Source organism: Bos indicus, chromosome 1, assembly GCF_029378745.1.
Source record: "Bos indicus isolate NIAB-ARS_2022 breed Sahiwal x Tharparkar chromosome 1, NIAB-ARS_B.indTharparkar_mat_pri_1.0, whole genome shotgun sequence".
NCBI lineage: Eukaryota > Metazoa > Chordata > Mammalia > Artiodactyla > Bovidae > Bos > Bos indicus.
Genome location: NC_091760.1, coordinates 80843823 through 80860126, shown reverse-complemented (window position 1 = coordinate 80860126; position 16304 = coordinate 80843823). Strand labels below are relative to the sequence as shown.

Here is a 16304-nt window from a genome sequence, read left to right as displayed (position 1 = left end):
TAGCCTTTCCCTTCTCCAGCAGATCTTCCTAACCCAGGAATCAAACTGTGGTCTCCTGTATTACAGGCGGATTCTTTACCAACTGAGCTATCAGGGAAGCCCTGTTTGATCTGGCAGTCACTAAAATTCTGGTTTTACATTGCTATTTTCCTTATTTTTAAGCACTTAGGAGCCAGATTCTTCCAGATAAACTTAGAGTGCCTAAATTTTGCCCAGTTGGGTACAGATGGGGGTAGTTTTTTAAAAAGCACTCTTCCATAAATAGTCAACAGGCAGAACCTGTTTTTTTAGGAGGCCAGCTGAGATCAGAAAGTTATGATTTTATTGGGGTCAGTTTCAGGTCATGGACAAACCAGAATTCCTTGCCCAGGGTTTCCTGAGACCCATCAGACACTTCAGGGTTTCAAAAAGTCAAATGGGAGAAGTACATTTGTCCCAAAAAACCTGCTCAGACCAAGGAAATCATCCAGTTTCTTTGTTTCAAGCTCAGCTTGTGTCATCTGATTGTGATAACAATGACAGTCTTATGCTGGTCAGAACCTCTTTTTTTAAAAAAATATTTATTTTTAATTGAAGGATAATTGGTTTACAATATTGCTTTGGCTTTTCCCATACATCAATATGAATTAGCCATAGGTATATTCCTCTCCCTCTTGAATCTCCCTCCCACCTTGTCGCACCCCTCTAGGTTGGAACATCCTTGTCCATTTGATGAATGTTTCGTGAAAGTGAAAGTCGCTCAGTTGTGTCTGACTCTTTACAACCCCATGAACTATACAGTCCATGGAATTCTCCAGGCCAGAATACTGGAGTGGGTAGCCTTTCCCTTCTCCAGGGATTCTTTCCAACTCAGGGATTGAACCCAGGTCTTCTGCATTACAGGCAGATTCTTTACCAACTGAGCCATAAGGGAAGCCCTGTCCATTTGATAACAAACAAGAACACAAATTATTAGCTAAATTTGGCTGTCAACAGTTTTCAAAATTTGGGGGTCATGGCAGGGGTAAACAAATAAAAAGGCACTGGATGTAAAAGAATTTAGAAACTGGTGGCTTTGGCTAAACTAAGGAGAACTGTTATTTTACTGTGCTAATGAAATGCTGGGATGAAGAGAGAATTGTGTGGACGATGAAAAATCTATAGGTAAGAATTCTAATGAATTCTCAGAATTCTACTTAGACCAGTAGAAATAAATATATGAAGTCTGGTGTGTTACAGTCTATGGGGTCACAAAGAGTCGGACACTACTACACAACTAAGCAGGCACGCATGCACACACACTCTACTCAGTAGCTCATTTAGTTACAGTAAACAAATAGAACAAATAGATTCAATTCTTACTCACCTTGCCCAGAAGTGACACGTGTTATTTTTGGTCACATTTTATTGCTGATAACTAGTCAAACAGTCTCAGTTCCACCTAGATGCAGGATGTGTATGTATGTGCACGCATACACACTTCCTGAAAAATATCAATCCCTGGTTGGGCCACCACTTTAAGCAGCAACTCTATATGGCAGAAAAAGCACGTCTTTGGTAGGGTGGCAGCTATCACTGACATGAAGAAACAAGAAAATGAGTCATTGCAGAGTTGAGTTGTAACTCAAGTGACTCAAGAGTTTGAGGAGCCTTCCCTGGTGGTTCAGTGGTTAAGACTTCATGCTTCCAATGCAGAGGCTGTGGGTTCCATCCCTGGTCTGGGAAGTTAGATCCCACGTGCTGTGTGGCACAACCAAAAAGTGGAAAAAAAAAAAAAAAAGGAGTTCCTGATCTGAAAGAAATGGAAGCCCATTACAGGGAGGTTTCTGGAGTCCAGGACATAGAGACTACTTCTTGAAGGTGGTTAGCTGAAGGCAATATGATATCAAGGAGTCTAGTCTGGGGACAGAAAGTTTGGGTCCTGAAGTACAGACGAGGGTGAAGTTTGCACACTGAGAAATTAAAGAGGTAGAGATCAGCACAGAGCATAAAGAAGTGTCAACAGAAGTTTCCAAAATGGTCACTGGCAACTCTAGTTGACCTGGTAAAGCAGAGGCGCGACAGTAAACAAACAGACTGAGGCATATTGGATGGCAGAACCAGGCTTACAAGTTAGAACAGTCTGGCTCACACCCCATTTACAATATCTTAAGCTTGACCATTTACAATATCTTAAGCAAATGGCTTAAACTCTTTGAGCCTCAGTTTCTTCACTCATAAAAGAGAATTGTTAATACCCGCCCCACTGGATGGTTACAAGAATTAAATTTGGTAACGCAAAATGCAAGCGCCTGGGAAGAACTCTAGTTAACAGGATCCTGGGTTTTCCTCCCTTGGCTTGTTGCAGTAGCCTCTTAAAAGGTCTTTCTTTTTTTTAACTTTTCCCAACCTGCCACCCACACAGTTGATTCTCAATGTAGCAGCCAGAATGATCCCTTTCAAACCTAAGTCAACCAAGACTTACGTAGAGTGAGTTCGAGTTCTTAGCTAGAGTTCTTATACCAGTGGAAACCCCTCTGTGATCTGTAGCCACCACTTCCCTGCCCCGTCCTGCGCTGTTCTCCTCCTCACCCTCTCTCCCCAGGCCCCCATGCTGGTCTTCAAGCAGGTCAAGCGTGTCTCTGCTTAATGATTTGTTGCTCCTTCATCTGGAAACCTTTTCTCTCAAAAGTCTGCCTGAGCCCTCCTTCACTCCCTCCAATATTTGCTCAAATGCTTTTCAGTGAGGCTATCTCTGAATATCTAATTTACAAGGGATCCTCTGCCCCCTAGCCCCTACTATCCCTCTCCATCTTCCCTGCTTTAATTTTCTATCTACTTACAAAGCACACTGTATGTTCTTATTTTGTCTTACTCTCTACGTACCCTCTCACTGTGAGGCATATTCTGGGGCTTGAGATTTCTGGCTGGTTTCTGCACTGTCATATCTCCACTTTGGCTCACAGTAGAAAATGAGTACTTGCTGAATGAATGAACCTATTATGAGTATTGGAGTATGTTGTTCTTTAAGCTCTGGGACCACTGCAACGTGGAGACCTCCCTGTTCATTTCCCCACCCCAAACTCCCTTAGATTATCAGGATTTAGCCCCCCTTAGAATATCAAAACAGTGGGAGGATCATTGGACTTGAAACCACTGCATCTTAAGAAGCCTTGGGATCTAACTCTAAGTTTACAGGAAACACAGAGCAAAGGGGAGTAAGTTGATACCACAAGGAAGTCTCAACCAGATTCAGTATGTGGCATATTCCACAGGACAAATGACAGTTTTTTCAACAAATGTATATCATGAAAAAAAAAAAAGCAGTAGGGAACTGTTATAGATTAGAAGAGAGTTCATCCAAACAAAATGTGCCCACCTTGATGGGATCCTCATTCAAGGAATTTAGTGTAAAAGACATTTTTGGGAGAATTGGCAAAAATTTGAAAGTGAAATGGCTATTGGATGATAATGACATCATGGTCATGTATGTACATACACAGAAGCTAACACGTAGGTGGGTAATATTATACAGAATTCAGCTCTACAGAAAATGATGTTGAGGGCCTATGTTCTCAGTTCTCCTGACGAGGGTAATAGCAAATACTATTCTAGATACCAAAGTGTGCTGTGCTAAGTTGCTTCAGTCATGTCCAGCTCTTTGAGGCCCTATGGACTATAACCCACCAGGCTTCTCTGTCCTAGGGATTTTCCAGGCAAAAATACTGGAGTGGGTTGCCATTTCTTTCTCCAGAGATGCCAAGGAGGTAAGTTAATTCATTACATAAATGGATATCTTAGGCTATTAAGACTTAGTTTTCTCATGGCACCCCAGTTAAGAAGACCTGGTATGGGGAACTGACACGAAGCCTGGCATTTGCTTTAAATTACTGGAGTGTGAGATGGATAAAACAAGGTTGGCAAAATACTAATAATCTTTGGATCTGGGTTATGAAAACATGGAGGTTCTTTATGGTGTTTTCTGTCCATTTTTGTATGTGTAAAAGTTCCGTAATAGTCACTACAAACTTGGTTTTTCAAGATGAGGAGGAGGTGAAACAGTTCTTTCTCAGGAGGAAAGAGGCCTATTTTTTATTTTTTTTCCTCTCTGTGTCTCTGTGGGGTGTGAGTTGGGGTGTGAAGGAAGAGAGGCGGGTCTCTTGCTTGGGAGGAGCGTTGTGTCTGTTCAGCCCTCCTTGCAGGCTCTTTTGTTCCTTCCTCCTCGGCTCACCCCTGACTGATGGAGGGGAGCAGACTTGTCTTAGCTGGTAAGAGTGGGCAGATGGCTTTTGGGGCTGGGGCTTCTACTGCTGGTACTGGGAGGTGGGCGTCATACAGAAGGAGAGCTGATGGGCTGTGAAGTGCTTACTTTCCACCAGGCACCTATTGAATTGGAAGGCAAAAATTTCTACAAATATGTGTCCACTAAAGACACAAGACTGAAGACAAATCACAAGCAAATGGCCTGTGATTTTTTTCCCCTTTGTCCTCTCTCTCAGTCCTGAGTTCAGAGCTCCCCTCACCTGTTCTGAGAGGCTGGCTCTGGCCTGGCACCATGGAGTAGCTACCCTCTCTGTGGTGGGGACTCAACACCCCTCATAGATAAAGTTCTGATCTCCATGTTTTAGGAAACCTCAGGGAAATGCACTCAGCCATTTCACAGCTTCTCCATTAGTGCCTGCCTGGCTGGGAAAAGATCTAATCTCCGGTAAGAGATCATTTTGTTTGTTTGTTTGTTTGTAGTCTGGGTCTGGAACAGGCAGGAACAAAGGCCCATTTGTCTCTAGGGCTCTGATCTGGCAAGATTCCCCCCTCCCCACCAGGCAAACACTTGTCAGTACAGCCACTTAGTTACTTGGTGAGTCTCTCATGGTTTCCTCTCACTCCCCTCTCAGAGTCACCAGCTACAGGTTGGTTTCCATTGCTTATCACGTTTGTGATTTTTTTCTGTCCTTTTGAGTAAAACTGGACTTGTCAGAAGTGTTTTGACACAACGACTAAGGTTCTGACCTCTGCTGGCTCCCATACAGTGGAGCTCAGTGGTTGGGACCTGAACGCTGTGTCTGACAGCAGCCTGGACCAGCTCTGCTGGGGACCCTGGGAGGTGAACCAGCTGCACACACCTCGAGCACTATTGGTGCTGCTGGGGTTAAATGACCTTCACTCAATTGCAGGAATTTTACCTTTTGTATTGATGAAGTATTTAGCATATGGTAAAAGTACAGTAATTGTTAGCCAGAACAGAGTGATGAAGTCTATCGGTAGAATGTCCGCACAGCCCTGGGGAGGCAAATTTTAAAGTATTATTATCCATACTTCACAGATGAAGACACAAGGCTTACAGACGATGGCAAAACTTGTCTAACATCCGGCAGCATCTGACAGATAGAAAAGCCAGGATTTGAATCTGGGATTTTGAGATGCCAGAGCCTGAGCTCTTTCTCCAAAGTTGGGGCTTCTCAAACTAGTGGTGGTGAAGGACAGGATTTCTGCCCTAACCTCTCCCACATCCATAGTTTTTAAAATACAATAAAATGGAGTTACTAGAATAATGAAAAGACATTTACAATAACAAGCTGTATTTTTAAAGTTACTATTAGACTCAACAGGCGTAAAATTATTCTTTCAATTACACTCAATTTCTATGCTTTTCCCGTCCTGGATCTTGATAAAGCTTTCTCAGATTAGCACTTCTGTTGGCATCAGAATCACTTGGGGTGCTTGCTAAATGCAGTTTTCCTAGCTCCATCTCTACTTGGATCAAAATGACTGAGGGTAGAATTCAGGAATCTACATTTTAACAACTCATTTCAATAATGTGCTCTAAATCTGATCATCATTGTTCTCTGCAGTGCTGCCTCCTCTCTGCAGATTATAGAGAGTACACTAACAAGTGAAGTGAATATTATGTTTTTTTAGTCTCCCAACCTGAGCCCTACTCTTCTTTTTAGTTTGTTTTTAAGTATTAGAGACTCCTTTCTGCAGAAGCTCACCAATAGAACCTGTTTCTGAACTCATTTAGTGCATGTCAGTGTCAACAAAAAAGTATAGTCACAGCCTGAAAGTAGAGAGTTATTTTATTTAGTGGGAATGTTTAAGACTCTGAGCCTGGGAGACAGCATCTCAGTAGCTTTGAGAAAACTGCTCCAAGGAGGCAGGGGTGACATCAGGCTATATAAGTTTGCAACAAAGGGAGCAGGCAGTCTGAACATCAAAGATGAGGAATCAAGTTAAGGAATTTAGCCTTCTCCCTACAGGGAGATGTAAGCCTCTGGGCTCACTGAGTTCATTCCTTTCGTGTACACCTCAGCTATCTGGGGCCAATCCTGTCTCCTTGCTCACCTTGCTGCTTGAACTCCCCCAGCTGCTCAGCAGTCACTATGAGGGGTGGCAGCATCCCCTGGATGGTGGTTTGGGGACCCCTCATTCACATTTGGAGGCCAGAAATCGCTGATGGCTGTGACATTTCTTGTTGATTAATATGGCAGGAAATATAATCATTTCACATCAGCAAAGGTGTTTTGGGTGCAAACTACAGACTGAGTAGACGGGGACCAGGTCACAAGGTGCCCACATCCAGGAGAGAGGGAGTATCACTAGAACAAAGTCCAGAAGTTGGGGCACTTCTGTGTGTAGAGGTGGGGGAGAGGAGCGGAAACCAGTGTCAGAGACAACTGAGGAGTGAACAGTAAGGGGAGAAAAAAAATGTGGGTTTTGGGAGCCAGAAAGGGGATGTGACCAACTGTGTGAAGTACGGCTGATGGGCTGAATAAGACAAAGACAGCCCTGAGCATCTGATTGGTAGCATGGAGTCATGGAGGTGTTTGGGATGTGGCAAGAGCAGTCTTACAGAGATGAGGGAGGCTTCATGGAGGGGCTTCAGGTGAGAAGGGGAAGAGGGAAATTGGAAACAGTGACTCCAGAGAGTTCTTTCAAGCAGTTTTACTGTAAAGGGAAGGAAAGGTCTAGAGCTTTCATTGGGGGGACAGGGAAAAGGAGCTTATTTAGACCTCACGTAGTGGCTAAAGAGGCAACTTCTGTAATGTCCTGTATCTTTTTTCAGTTAATTCCTCCAGTAAAACAGAAACACTATTGACCATAACTTTTTTGTTTTCAAGCTCTTTGAAACTCTCCTTAATCTCAAATGATGTTGTCTAAGAAGAGTCTGCAAATCACCCTCATTCCTTACATAGCTTAATTTGAATATATTTGAACAAAACAACATTGCATTTTTTTATATTTGCTTTATTTTTGGCTGAATTACTTTAAATTTCATTTCTACTTCAAATACATAGTTCTTTTCTAACATAATCACATATATAATCATGATAATCCTATTATTATACCTAGCAAAATTAACAGTGATATCTTAATATTGTTACCTAATCTATATTCAGATAACCCAGTTTGTCGCCGGTGTTGCTCTGTTCAAACCAAAGGCCTACAGATTGCATGTGATTGTTGTCTTTTTTTAAGCTATTTTTTTTTTTTTTTTTGTGCCCATTGACTTGATGAAACTAGTTCAGTTGTTCTATGGAGTGTCCCACTTTCTGGATATATCTGATAAATTAGGGTGTCTTTTGACTTGTTCTTCTTTCTCTTGTATTTCCTAAAAAACTAGAATTGCATATACAGATTAAACATCTTGGATAAGAATTTTCCATAGGTGGTGCTGTGTGCTTCACATTGTCTCACTTCAGAAAGCACAAACTATTGAGGTGTCCCATTGTTAGTGATGCTAAGACTGATCTGGGTCAGGCGGTGGTTGCTTCAATTAGAGTTTGTTTTTTTTTAGATAGGAGAAATAATAGCATGCCTATATGCTGATGATCTTTGACAGAAGGCTATCTATTGATGCAGAAGAAAAAAAGAGGGATTTTTAAGAACGTCCTTAAATAGACAAGAGTGTGTAGAATCTATGGAAAAAGTTGGATATTGCAAGTATTGAATGCAGCCAATTTATTCGTAGTAATGAGATCATTTGGGCATAAGTGTAGGTAAGGTGAATAGCTGTTGTAAAAAGGCATGTGTGTGACAGTTCTGTTCTGTTAGCTTCCTTTTTTTTTGTTCTGTGAATAAGTAGCAAGTTCATCAGGTGAGGGTAAGACGAATTTCTAGGGGGAGGAAGTCATACAGTCCTCTAGGAGAGTGGCAGATGAATTGACTGGACACGTACCATATCATTGCTATGAAACATTAAGGAACTACTTGCAGTTAGTAGTCATGAACGTGAAGTGAAATTGGTAAGCGTCATTGTGTGATTTTCTTTAACCATGTTCAGCTGCATACTTGCAGGTTGCAGTAGCACAGAGAGTTGAATTTAACCAGACTTGGGGGTTATGCAGCCATGCATGATGAGAGAGGTCAGTTGAATGACTGACCAGGGAATCTGAGGTGGATAGAAAGGAAAGGGAGGGCAGGGAGGAAGTGAGAGGCAGTGAGAAGGTGGTAGGATCAAACACAGAAGACTGTTGGAGTTGGGTACTGGTTGGACTAAGCTGCAGAGATGAGAGTGATGATGAGAGAGGGGATACCTGAAATCGAGACTATGAAGGGAGTATATTTTTTGGAAATGACAAGATCAAAGATATAATCTTGGAGTGCGTTGCTGCGGTCACAGTCTTTGGAATTGAAGAGATCAAAAAACTGAGAGCCCAGTTGTTGTTGTTCAGTCATGCACTTGTGTCCAGCTCTTGCAACCCCATGGACTGCAGCATGGCAGGCTTCCCTGTCCTTCACTGTCTCCCAGAGTTTGCTCAAACCCATGTCCGTTGAGTTTATGAAGCCATCCAACCATCTCATCATTTGTTTTCCCCTTCTTCTGCCCTCAATCTTCTCAGCATCAGGGTCTTTTTCAATGAGTTGGCTTTTCACATCAGGTGGCCAAAGTATTGGAGCTTCAGCTTCAGCACCAGTCCTTCCAATGATTTCCAACCCAAATCAATTCAGGGTTGATTTCCTTTAGGATTGACTGGTTTAATCTCCTTGCTGTCCAAGGAACTCTCAAGAGTCTTCTCCAGCACTGCAGTTCAAAAGCATCAATTCTTTGGTGCTCAGCCTTCTTTATGGTCCAACTCTCACATCCGTACATGACTCCTGGAAAGACCATAGCTTTGACTGTATGGACCTTTGTTGGCAAAGTAATGTCTCTGCTGTTTAATACACTGCATAGATTTTCATTGCTTTTTTTCCAAGGATCAAGTATCTTTTAATTTCATGACTGTAGTCACTCTCCACAGTGATTTTGAAGCCCAAGAAAATAAAGAGACCAGAGGACTAGAATAATTCTGTAAGTGGATATTAATGCTATGAACAGTTATGATGGAAATAGTGTTGGAAAGAATTATAGTAAGCCAGGAGCTAGCATATTCAGGGAATGAGGAAGAGTGTCCTGAGTGGAGGAGAAGGTGGGCAGCAAGGTGGGCGGTAGGCAGTGTGGCCTTCACAAGGTTGTCATGAGGATGAAATGAGTGGGTGCATGTGGTGGAGTTCCAGCACTGAGCATAGGCTCAGCAAGCATTACTGGTTTTCATTTTGAGTCTGTATGAATCTAGAGATCAAAGCTTAAAACACTGAGTTTATTTTTGCAAGTAGGTTGATTGCTCTTCATTTTAAGACCTTTATAACAGGCAGAGCTGCTCACACAGCCACATTTGCCTGGGGAAGTGGTGAATTTCCTGTCACTCAGCACGTTCAGCAGGCAGAATGAACATCTTTCAGTAACAGTGCTGTAAAGGGGACTCCAGCAATTGAAGGTGATGGGTAGGGAGATGGTGGGGGTGATTCTAAAAATTGAAGGGCATGGGGACAGGGGAGGAGAGGTGTCAGAGCTAGATTCTTTCTTTCATTCAAACATGACTGAGCACTTCTCAGTTATGGTGCAGAGCCTGGCTAGGTGCAGGGGGCCAGAGATGGATCTTACAGGCTGGGACAGACCTGCAAACATGTGATCTGGTGAGAGCCAGCACAGGCACAGCAGAGCTGTGACGATCTCTGTGGTGTCAAGAAAGGCTTCAAAGTCCAGGGGCACTTGAGCTAGTAGAGGAGGTTCAGGGGGGAGGTTGTGGTCCCATGAGAACAGGGTAGGAAAGGACATTTCAAGCAGAAGGAGCTCTCTGGGCAGGACTGCAAACGCATGGAAGAGCATGAGGCATTTGGAGTGCTACAACTGAGTTACTCTGGGCAAATCACTCTTCTTTCTTGTCTCAGTCTCCCTGTTTGTAAAATGGGGATAGCAGTGGTATCCTCTCAACCATGGGATGGTGAGGAGGGCAGGATGGTGAGGACTAAATGAAGTGATGTGGATAATTTTTGTCACAGTTCCTATTGCAATCCCTTTGGGTGTTTTATCTAACTCGATTCTTTAAATAATCCCATGAGATGGGCTCTGTTATTATTATTACCATTTTACAGATTAAAAAAACTGATTCCTAGGGGGTTGAACAGCTTGTCCAAGGTCATGTAAACTGGTGAGAGGCAGTTTGAACTCTTTCCCAGCTCAGTCTAATTCGAGTCCTTACTCTTAACTCTTAAGCTATGGTCAGTGCTTCACATGTAACTAGTATTACACACTTGGTAACTATTATTGTCATGAGTGCTAAAGTGTCTCTCCCAGAGAGTTGAGGATTCTATTACTGTTTCTGTAGCTGGTTGAAGATCACCACTGCTGGTATCTCATGACCAGCAGTGACTATTTTTGGAAGGCCCTCACCACCTACAGTACATATAGATCAATGATTATACCACTTGTTTCAATTGGTTGATTTTTAGAAATCAAGAGTGATTTTTAATCTCCTTAGAGGGCAAGTTGTTCTGAGTAAATGTGGTGTGAGGGAGGAAGAACTGGGTTTGCTGCACTCCTCTGATGTCTGTGCAATGAACCCAAACACAGGTCTCATGGGCCAGCATTGAGGGGGTGGCAGTGAAGTGGCAAATACAGGTGAGAGTGGCATCCTAAGTGCCATGACTGCCCAGAGTGTTGTCTGTGAGGCCGCTGAGCAGGAACCCTGTCCATCAGTGGTGCCTGAGGTAAGCATAGACCTCTAAAGGATGGGCAACACTTCCCTCACTCACTCATTCAACAAATAATCCTTGTTTGTTGTCTCTTTGCGATCCCATGGACCACAGCCTGCCAGGTTCCTCTATTCATGGTGTCGGGGGAGTTTGAAGTTTCCTTGGTTCTGTCTTGTCCAACAAAAATTTGAAGCCACAAACGGCCCAGTGTTACAGCCCCTTGTAATTTCCTCGGACGGACCAGTGTTACAGTTCCGTGTTACAGCTCAGTTTTATTTCTAAAGCAAAGGAAAAGGCGTGAGGGCAGGTTGACCCAAAACACACAAAGAGAAGCCCCCAGCCCAATTTTGGGTCCTCTTTTTGTATGTTTTTTCTCCTCCCCCTGGGCCTGCCCTATGTAAATTGGGCTAGCCAGGAATGCTGTTTGTTTTACCTGAGGTCCTCATTTGGTCCTGGACCTTCCTTTGTTCTATTTTTGCGGGCTTTCCCCTTGTCTTTTAGCCACTGCCATTCTGGACTCCTTTTTCCTATTCTAACTACCTAAACAATGGGATTTCCCAGGCAAGAATATTGGAGTGTGTTGCCATTTCCTCCTCCAGGGGATCTTCCAGACCCAGGGATCGAAACCATGTCTCATTGAGTATCTCCCATATGCCAGACATGCATCTGGGCACTGAGGGTAGTAGTGAAGAACCAGCACTTACAGGGTTCACATTTTTAGTAGGAGGAGACAAATGGTAATCCAATAATAATATGAATGCTTGCATAATCACAAACCCCCCTCCCTCACCTCAGAGGAAACTTGTATGACATGAAAAGAAGGCTAGCTATCAGAGGCAATTTTTGGACTGTACCAGGAGGCTGCTAGGGAGCCAGTGCTTCTCTAAATGGATAAGGGGAGCCCTGACTGTTTTTTGACAAAGAGCAGAATGGCACCTCTCACTTCTGTCCTGTCCATCATGCCCAGGATCTGCCTGCCTGCCTCCTGGTCATGAAAAGCTCAGACACCCCAGCCTAGATATTTAGATATGTAGAACTTTTAGTCACAGTGATGTATGTACAGGTAACATTTTGTTTCACTTTCTTTGTTATAATATTTTAAGCATTTTATTTCGTGTTGCTACTTAAAATTCATATACCATTATATATATATTCTATCTGAATGTAAGTACCATAGTTTAATTATTTCACTATTGTTGTAAGCTTAATTATTAAATTTAGATTTTTTTCACCATAATAAATCTCTTTGAAACTGAAAGCTGTTTTTTCTTTTTGCACATGTAAATTGCTTCATAAAACTCATTCTTTGTCTCATGAATCTTCTTCCAATTCTCACCAAAGCTGTGTAAGGTAGGGAATTATCTTATATGTGAGGAAATAGAAATATACAACTTTTTCCCCTTGGAATTATTTATTCAATCTTATTTCCTGGAAGTACAATAACTTGGTTCATAGTCATAAGCTCTTAATTCTTTGGTGTGATTACTTTCTAAAAAAGTTAAGTTAATTTCTACTGCTCTCTTGAAATATACCAATTTCATTATAATCTGCCTGTCAATGAGTATTATCATTTTGAAAACTACTGGTTAAAGTTAATTTTATAAACTAGTATCTTAATATTCCAGTTACCTCTTTTGGGTTTCTCTCAAGAGTAATCATAATTTCATATGTTTATTAATGGTATTTTCTGTTTTGTGATTTGTTTGCTCATGTTGATTGCCTGTTCATTTTTAAAGGCTTTTACTGTGAAACTTTTGCACACCTTGAGTCTTATTTTCCTTTTTATTACAATATTTTTATTGTATAGGAGTTGGAATTTTCATGCAACTATTAAATTTCCTTTGTTATTTTTCTACATTCCATCAGACGAAAGAAAGCTTACAAGTATAGAGTTCTATTTTTAGCTTCTAAAACACATTTTTATAATTTCTTGTAACTCTAAGAGTAATGCATGTACACTTAAAAATTTTTTCAATATACAAAAATTTATAAAAAAATGAAAATGCTCATTACTCCTTATTCTACCTTCCAGGTATGTGTGTGTGTGTATATATATATTGGTATAGTCTTTCCTCTTTCTCACATTTGAATTTAAAATTTTTTTTCTGAATTTCAGTTAACATTATACTCATAAAACTTTCATATATCATTAAATATTCTTTGATAATAAATAACTTTTAAAAGATCTGTTTAGAGTTCATTTTGGATGAACTGAATCCTGTCTTCTTAAAATTGCTATTTATGTATGCCCAAACCAGAGACTAAACAATTCTTTCTTCCCAGGTTGGTGTATGGTGCTTGCTTAATCTTTCTGTCATGTTCTTATTAGTATTGGACTATTTTTAGGATTTCTGTGCTGTTTATGAGCCCAGAACATTGCACCTGTAATTGACTTTTGTCTCTTTTTTTTTTCTGAGCCCCTGGGGCTTCCTGGATTGAGCCATACCAGGGCCCACATTGGAGTTTGGCAGAGGTCCCCGTCTATCTTTTTAATCTTTAACCTTTCTCCTCTTGGAAACTGGTGCTTCACTCTGTTTTACTGTCCTCTTTGTAGATGGTTTTTGATCATCCTGAGAAGAATGAGCCTTGGCCTCCAGACCCAGTAAAACAGACATCCATGGAGAACAGTGTTCGTTCCTGAGGACCTGGAGGGCTTGCAGCCCAGGAGGATTAGCTAGCAGCAGGTAAGGAACACCTGGAGGAGTGGGATGTGGAAGCAGCATGGGGGTCCATACTCTGTTTAGGAGAGGCACAGTGGAGTGCGCTGGTAAGAAGCCATAGGGGCTCAATGTATGGCTACAGCTTTGCTGTTTTCTTTGTGTTTTTTATTTATTTATTTTTCAGTCCCTAGTGTTGATAGGTGATTTGCCTATTTCTATAAACTATAAATATAAGATTTAAATTTATTCTGTAATTCAATCTACCTTTTTAAAGCACCTATTCTGGCCAAACCCTGCATTTGATACCCAGCAGGTAGTGATATAGTGATATAGATGGGGAGCCCTCCTTTGGGATTTTCTTTCTGTTGGTTCAGTGTTGGCTTATTCTCTGTAAGTGATAATGTGAGTTGTTACTTATTCCTCTAGAAGCCAGGTGGGGGTTGTTAGCATTCATTGATAAGTCCAATCAATTCAAGAATCCTTTATTGAATACCCACTGTGTTCCAGGTGTGAGGGGGTACTGGAATTTCAGAAATGAGCCAGGAGGAGTCTCCCTCTAGCAGGGGGTCAGTATGAAAAGCAAACATTACTGGGACTTCTCTGGTGGTCCAGTGGCTAAGACTTCATGCTCCCAGTGCAGGGGGCAGGGGTTTAATTCCTGGTCTGGGAAGTAAGATCCCACGTTGTAGAGCATGGCCTAAAGACGAAAATCAAAAGCAAGCATTACTAAACACTAGAGATGAATAGCAGGGAGCAAGAACAGTAGGGAAGGGGAGATGGCCTCCACAGGAGCCCAGAAACGGAAAGGCTGTTTGGTTGCCAGGCAAATGGACAAGAGGAGAGATTCCAGCAGTGCAAAATTGTAGAGAAGTAAGAAGGCAATCAGAGAAATGATTGAGAAATTAAAAACTTGGACTATTTTCCCAAAGAATTTGGGGAAAAATATTTACTATTCCTTTCCTTCAGTCTGGGCTGTTTAGATGAAACTTATTCAGTCTGTGTCTCTCTGTAGCAGCTTGAGAGATGAGATTGACTCTCTAAGTCCCTCTGACTAGAGGGTCTAGCCAGTGGTGGACTTGGAGCCTCAACAGAGGATGGTGTTCAGAGAACTGGGAGCCCTGACATGAGGTTTCAGATGAGTGCCCATGGCACTCATGACAGTTCAGTTCAGTTCAGTCACTCAGTCGTGTCTGACTCTTTGCGACCCCATGAATCGCAGCACGCCAGGCCTCCCTGTCCATCACCAACTCCTGGAGTTAACTCAAACTCACGTCCATCGAGTCAGTGATGCCATTCAGCCATCTCATCCTCTGTCGTCCCCTTTTCCTCCTGCCTCCAGTCCCTCCCAGCATCAGGGTCTTTTCCAATGAGTCAACTCTTCGCGTGAGTACTGGAGTTTCAGCTTTAGCATCATTCCTTCCAAAGAAATCCCAGGGCTGATCTCCTTCAGAATGGACTGGTTGGATCTCCTTGAAGTCCAAGGGACTCTCAAGAGTCTTCTCCAGAGCACTGACCTTAAAGGCTGAGGTGCTCTTGAAGTTGTAAGACTGTGTATGGTTGAAGGTTTGCAGAACTCTTCTTTCCCGGGAAACCTGACCTTTGAGGGCAGGGTTTGGCAGGAAGCTGAACACAAGCCCTTCTGAGCCTCGGCCCAGTGAGATAGTGAACCAGGTTCCACATCCCTACCTCCTGTCTTATTTCACTTATACACATAAAAGTTAAGTCCAAACTCCATCATTACCAAATCACTCACGCAACTTTGAAAATTATTTATGTTTACAAAATCATAGTTTCTTTAGTTATAAATGAAGCTAATAAAATTTCCTCTGCTTATCTCACAGGGTTGTACTGGGTCTCATAAATCCAATTGCTGGGTCACCTAAATGGTAAAATAGTGCACAGTAGCAGTGTCAGCACAGATAGTGAGGGTGTTTATTTTGTGATTGTCCAGCAGTTATCTCATTAGAGACCCTGAATTCTGAGTCTTAAGTCAACACTGACTTTTCACTGTACTTTTTCACAATGCCTGTCCATTAATGCAAAAACCATGGACTTTTAGTCAGACAAATCTGGGTTGGAATTCTGGATTATAAGTATGCTCACCAAACTCAGGAGAAGAATAGAGGAAATAAGTACTGGCAAGGGTGTGGAGAAAAGGAACCCTCATACACTGTTGGTGGGGGTGTAAATTTGTGTATCCACTGTGGAAAACAGTATGGAGTTAGCTTAAAAAATTAAATATAGGACTACTGTATAATCAAGGCAGTTCCACTCATGGGTATTTATCCTGGAAAACAAAAAGCTAATTCAAAAGATTTATGCATGCCAATGTTCATTGCAGAATTACCTATAATTTATAATTGCCAAGATATGGAAGCATCCTAAGTATCCATCAACAGATGACTGAATAAAGAGTATGTGATATATACATGTATATACACAAACACAATGGAATATCACTCGGCCATTAAGAAGAATAAAGCCATACCATAAAACCTTGCATTTTGTGATATGGATGGACCCAAGGAATATTATGCTAAGTGAAATAAGTCAGAGAGAGAGAGACCCACAAATACTGTACATTTTCACTTACATGTGGAATCTACAAAAACAAAAAACAGAAACAGACTTAGAGTTACAGAGAACAAACTAATGGTTGCCAGAGGGAAGGGT

The 16304-nt window shown here is 41.9% G+C and overlaps 1 protein-coding gene across 6 annotated transcripts in view; it reads left to right on the top strand.

Moving 5' to 3' along the window:
• ST6GAL1 (ST6 beta-galactoside alpha-2,6-sialyltransferase 1) overlaps window positions 1-16304 on the top strand; it is a 151308-nt gene that overhangs the window by 93036 nt on the left and 41968 nt on the right. For 2 of the 6 annotated variants that reach the window (XM_019958344.2, XM_019958352.2), the window contains one exon: window positions 13526-13655. The gene's annotated coding sequence lies outside the window, so the exon portion shown is untranslated. Of the gene's footprint in view, window positions 1-4128; window positions 4227-4604; window positions 4667-10966; window positions 10987-11810; window positions 12035-13525; window positions 13656-16304 lie in introns of those variants that run through there. The other 4 variants (XM_019958357.2, XM_070790319.1, XM_070790323.1 and 1 more) reach the window with 4 other exon arrangements.